Here is a 5,862-nt window from a genome sequence, read left to right on the forward strand (position 1 = left end):
CCTGCTGAAGGTAAGTGCTTGCTACAGGTGATCCTCAGTGCAGGTATGATTTAACGAGGATTTTGTAACTTCTTTGAAAAAACCAGCAGTTACACAGAATGGAAGCCTTGAAGAATGAGCTCTTTCTCCTTGTTGCATACCTCTGAATACAAGCATATACAGGGAGAAATTTCTCAGGAAACAGAGAAGCTGCTCCTTATTCCTCTGGAAAATGGTAACAAATATTACTACTTGACTCTGGGAAATACAGTACAATCAAAAGCTACAGCAATTTAACTGAGATTAAATGGTTATCTACACTTCTGTGGATGAGACAGAAAGGCTCGACCATTTGCCAATTTGGGGTTTAGAAGATAAAACTGCCTGGGTTATTATTGCTGGAGTGCTTAAAGGCAACTACTTGCAAAGATTCTAAAAATACTGTATGTATATTTCAATCTTCTCATCTGAAAAGTGATCTGGTTTGCAAAATTCTTGACACCATTAACCAGAAAAGGCATTTTTAAATTGCTTGGTTTAATACTGCATTATGCAAATAAATTTGAATAAGATCAAAATACAGAGCTTTACCAAACTGTTGCAAAAAACCACTTGAGAAAACATATTGTGAAGCCATATTTAAACTAACAGATGTTTCAGAAACAGAACAATATGTTCAAACAAAATAAAGGTGTAAATGGGCAGTGCTAGAAGAGTTTCACAACTAAGCACATCAATTTCAGTAGCGACTGAGATGACCTCATCTAGGAAAGCTCCCTCCTAAAAAGATAATAAATTTAGAAATAAATTCTCATGTTATGCTTAAAATTTGGCTGCATGAATTATTTGCAGAGTGGCTGCTTATGTAACTGCCTTTGCTATGGCAACACTCGGCTGTTAGGCTTTGACACATCCCAGTTGCAATTGCAGTTTCATTTTCTGCTGATAAACAATGGCAGGAGAGGTTTTCTAATCACAAACAAAGATGCTCTAGAACACATCACTGTGATTGATGTGGCACCCATTGATACTGCTAAAACTCCTAATGTCAGAAGGGCAAGCAAAAAGGGAGAGATCCACAGGAAAAATAAACAAACTAGAGAGAGAGATCTTCCAGCACTGCTTTCAATACGGTTTTAAAGCTGGAGTCCTTAAAACTAAAGTTTGGAATAGTGCAGTTTGACTCCTAACTACCCACAACTGTATAAACTCCCCTCTCTAAAAAGTCCCCCACTTTGACTAAAAATTGTTGTTACTTTTTTTTAAACAGAGTATCAATAAATTAAAGAGTTGTGAATTCATCAAAATTAAACACCAGCTATAGCACTATTTCATATTTTTCTACAGCTTTTTTGCTAGGCATTACAGTAAAAGTCATAAATCCATTTACTAGTATCACTTCAAAGCTAATGGAGTACTACATGTACCCTCCGATACTGCAAAATTTCAGTTTGCTTTCCTTTGGAGAAAGAAAATAGTGGTTTAATGCTGACAAATTGCAAAATGCCTGATCTATTCCACATATGGCACTTAGCAATGACTATTAAGTAGATGACTATTGTGAAGCTCATCAGTCACCTACACACACTTGACAAGGAATCGAAGTTTCAGAATCCAAGTGTTTTTTATACTCTCATCCAGATTTTGTTTCCCTGAGACAACTCAGCCTTCTCCATATTATTTCTAATAGTCACAATTTTTAAGGGCCCTGCCAAAATCAATGTGAAGGGAAGTAGCATATGAAAGAACCTTTAACTTAATAGACCACTAGAAGAAAAACTAAAAAATCTGGATGAAATTGAAAGCCCTAAATGAGGCACGTACATTTGTAGAAGCATACCTCTTTACCACAAAGTAGGTGCTCACATGCCTTTGTAGCACTGTAGTCCATCCTGCACTCCAGAAAAAGCTCCCCCCTAAACTCAGTCCACGTCAGTCTTCAGAGAAAGCCATGGCCAAAAATGAGGTAGGTCTGAAGTGACCCTGAACACAGGATTTACACTTCTGTTTTTAAGGCCTAAACCCATTTGCTAGATCCCGGCGCTGTGAGAAAATTTGTGACTTCACTGATGAGCTTCCCTGTTGCTAACTAATGGTTCAGGAACTGCAGCAGGACCTGGGTGCTGCCACAGCAGTCCTAGGGCTCTGCACATGCACTAACAGGAGCAGGAGGATCCCCATGGCAATATTATTTTTAAATCATCATTAAGTATTGGAATATTTAGTTTCAGAGCATTCTCACAAACTCTCGCATTTTCTTGATGAAGAACACGTAATTCCCACTACACGAAGTGGAGCACAGTTGTTGGCAGCCCATGATGACTCTGCAAACACACATGCCACTGAAAAGGGACATGAACTTCAGCACACAAAGAGCAGACAGAAACTCAGTTCTCAAAGCCATGCAATATTCAATCATCCAGATGGGGAACTTTTGCACTCTGCTTCCACTTTTCTAGCACATCCATATTTCTGCTTCTCTCCCCCCAGACCTTCTAAATATTTCCATCCTTCTAAACCCTGGCAGAGTAGACTTTATAGAGCTAAAAAGCCCCCAGTTCGTAGCATTAGAAGCCTTTAAAGGCAACCCCACGCCAGCTTCTTGAGTACAACTACCATTACAACAGTTTAAGCTGTATGAACTCTGTATAAGTCCTATAAGCTGTCATTCAGAAAGCAAAAAATAAATATTTAAGCTTTGTTAGATAAAGTAATATTGATATTTTTTTTCAGGTGGACTGCCTTTTGGAATAGATTCTGCCATTGAGAGAATGGTACTGAATTAAAATACTGTTAAAAATAGCAAGTCCTTATCAAAATACAGCAATTATCAATAACCTCAGACCAAAGAAGTTAAATTAGAAGACTCAGTTAAAAACATCCTATTGTTTGGTAAGTAACTGAGTGTCTTTGAGTGCTCTCAGAGCCTCAGAAATCTAAAACACATCTGGCATGTTCTCCTCCTGAGTGAGTGAAAGCCATGACATTCGAGGATGCTTGCCTATGTGACGTGTCAACGTCTTGAGACATGGCAGTGAAATCCACACAGGTCCTCCAGAGGGGAGGCAGAGGAGGTGACTGACACACTTTCAGCTCACTGATCCATACAGGACCTTTAAAATTAGTACTAAATATATGAAAAGCACAATAATACATGGTTTGAATCAATTTAAATACTCATTTTATCCTCCATGTACAATATGCCATCCTGTGGGAGAGATGAGCTAATCCATCTACTCTTTTTCCAGCTCTATGACAGTTAATCTTCTCTCTGTGGGTTCACTTTACACCATAGAAAACTCATATGCTGACATAGGTTCCCCTCGCTTTGTTTCTTCCATTTGCATAGTTTTAACTGGTACTTTGGTCCACAACTTCTTATTGTACACACTTTCACAGTCAAAATGTAGATAGTTACTTATCTGTAAAACCAATTCCAGGTACAACTCTGTAGCTCATCAGCGTTGGCATTAGGCCATTAAAAGGATCCACAGTGTGTATGGCAAGAAATTAAAAACTGACAATATACTGGAGGAACTGCATTTATTCCACAAATACCCAGTCTTGAGCCTGTTCCCTATACAGACATCCAGCCCAGAGTGTGGTACTTTTATCTAACCCCTTTGAGTGGAAATACTTCCCCCATGTTCATTTCTCACATCTTATAATTTCAGGCCCAATGCTTTATCACTACCCTAAACAAAATGCCACTGAGGTAATGGTTCTTTTGCCTAAATAAAGAATTCCAGATGAGGCCTTTTACTGCAAGTGTTCAGGTCATACCAACAAGACCATCACAAAAACACTGAGAGCAATAAAATCTAAAGTGTTTCATTTCCCCTTACTTTCAGATAACTGTAAACAATGTCGAATGGTAGGATTTGCCTTTTTCAGGAAAGATTTTGCTTTGAACATCAAAATCTATTTGGAAGAATGCTCTTTACATAGCTGCTCTGAGCAGGCATATGACATAGCAGGGCACTTACTTCAAGGAAGAGGTTTAAACCAAGTTCAACATTTATAATTCTATAAAATAACCCCCAGTAAGTCAGCAAAATATTCTCACATCTTGAAGTTTATTGTAATTTACGCAAACCAGACTTGACTGCCTCTAATGCAAAGACCACGACTGCACTCCTCCCAAACTCCTCATGACAGACACATTCATGTTTTACTCATCAAACTGCCTTGAGTACCCCTTAAAACACAAATAAGCAATTCTGGGGAATTCTACTGCTTCTACTGCTTTAAGTGCATTGTCTCCAGCTCTGTAATTTGCTGGAGACAATGCACTTAAAGCAGTAGAAGAATATTTTTTCATATGGATTTCACTAACGATGTTTGCAACACTACACATTATAAGGAAAACAAAGTTGTTGCAGCAAAGACTACTTGCCCTCATCACTACCATCCTTCCTCCAAACTCAGCAAGGTGTGACCCATCAGGCAGGAGCAAACCTGCCCACAGCTACTGGTCACTTTCGTTTCCAGGCTCAACTTCTGAAACTAGCGTGGCTACCTAGGTGGTTTTCCGCCAAGAGTGCTAGTCACAGGCAGGTGCTTTATCTCCTTGCACCACCTAAGTGAAAGTTCATGTGCTACACAGAATACAAAATGACGAAATGGAAGCATGAAGCAACACACATGCGTTTGCTCAGTAAAAATGAAAGTCCTCCAGAGAAAGAATCAAGCATTCATGCCAAAGAAAACCAGATTAAACACTAAAAAGCAAGCTTCATATTCCAGAAAGTAGGCACAACTGCAATATCTGCTTTTTTTTTGTAAAGTTTACATCATTATTTTTAAAAGATCTACAGCTCTGAGTGTCAGGCACAGGTTTCTAACTACAAATCCTTATCCAGCTGCACAATTTTTAATGCTACCATTTAGCCTGTTCTTTTAAAATTACTGATTTTATAATAATGTATTACAAAAGCAGAGTATGCAATGCACTTCACCTGTCATTTATGAAAAGTACTGGATGCATTACGTTTAAGTGTTTTAAAAATGCATTATCTGCAAATTCATTATTTTTTATGCATTCCCCAAATTATGGTGAAGGTATCTCAGGCATTGATTAGAAAAAAGTCCTACACAATCTTTTTTTTTAGAGGTAAAAATGTTGGAAGCTAAATAGCTGTAAAAAACATTCTGAAGTTGAAAAGGGCTTGCTTTTAATACTGATCATCTGTAGCTCCTTCAAGTTTTTTATTAATATTTACTAATTTCTCAGGATAGGAAGTATTACATCATTCTTTTTGATTATTATTCTACAGAGTGAGAATGCTTCCGAAACTGCAAACCTGTGTATGTTACTAAATACAATTATAACTCGCCAGCTATAAATGCCACGATTGAATAACTGAAAACATACGCTATATGCCTGAAATTTTAAGGATGATGAAACTGTCACATTAGTAGCACACAGCATGTTATAGAGAACTCCCACAATGCAGCAGTTGTTCAAAACTTGTACCCATCCGGTCATTCTATCTTTATAAAAAGATTTATAATACTAGATGGTCATTTATTCAAAACACAGCTGCAGCCTGACTTAAAGGTAATAAGAAAAATACCCCCCCCACAAAAAAACCACAAAATACCTTTTCACATTACAGCATTAAAGCCATGTCAGAATGGTATGCACAGAGAATAAAAGAAAAGCGTTTCCAAAAAGTCCAAATTTTATTCTCATCAGAGTTTTATTTCAGGGGAAGACAGGTGAGGGAGCGAGAGGAGCGGAGCAGCGCAAGAACCACACTCAGCCTAGAGCTGAGTTCGTGCTCCCTTCAATCACGGATCTTCAAGTGTCAGCCCCGGTGAAGGGGGCCCGGCCGGAGGAGCCCCTCGCCCGGCACGGCGGCTTCCCAGCAGCGGGGGGGA

The sequence above is a fragment of the Corvus brachyrhynchos genome, unplaced genomic scaffold (assembly GCF_000691975.1).
Source record: "Corvus brachyrhynchos isolate BGI_N302 unplaced genomic scaffold, ASM69197v1 scaffold11, whole genome shotgun sequence".
Lineage (NCBI taxonomy): Eukaryota > Metazoa > Chordata > Aves > Passeriformes > Corvidae > Corvus > Corvus brachyrhynchos.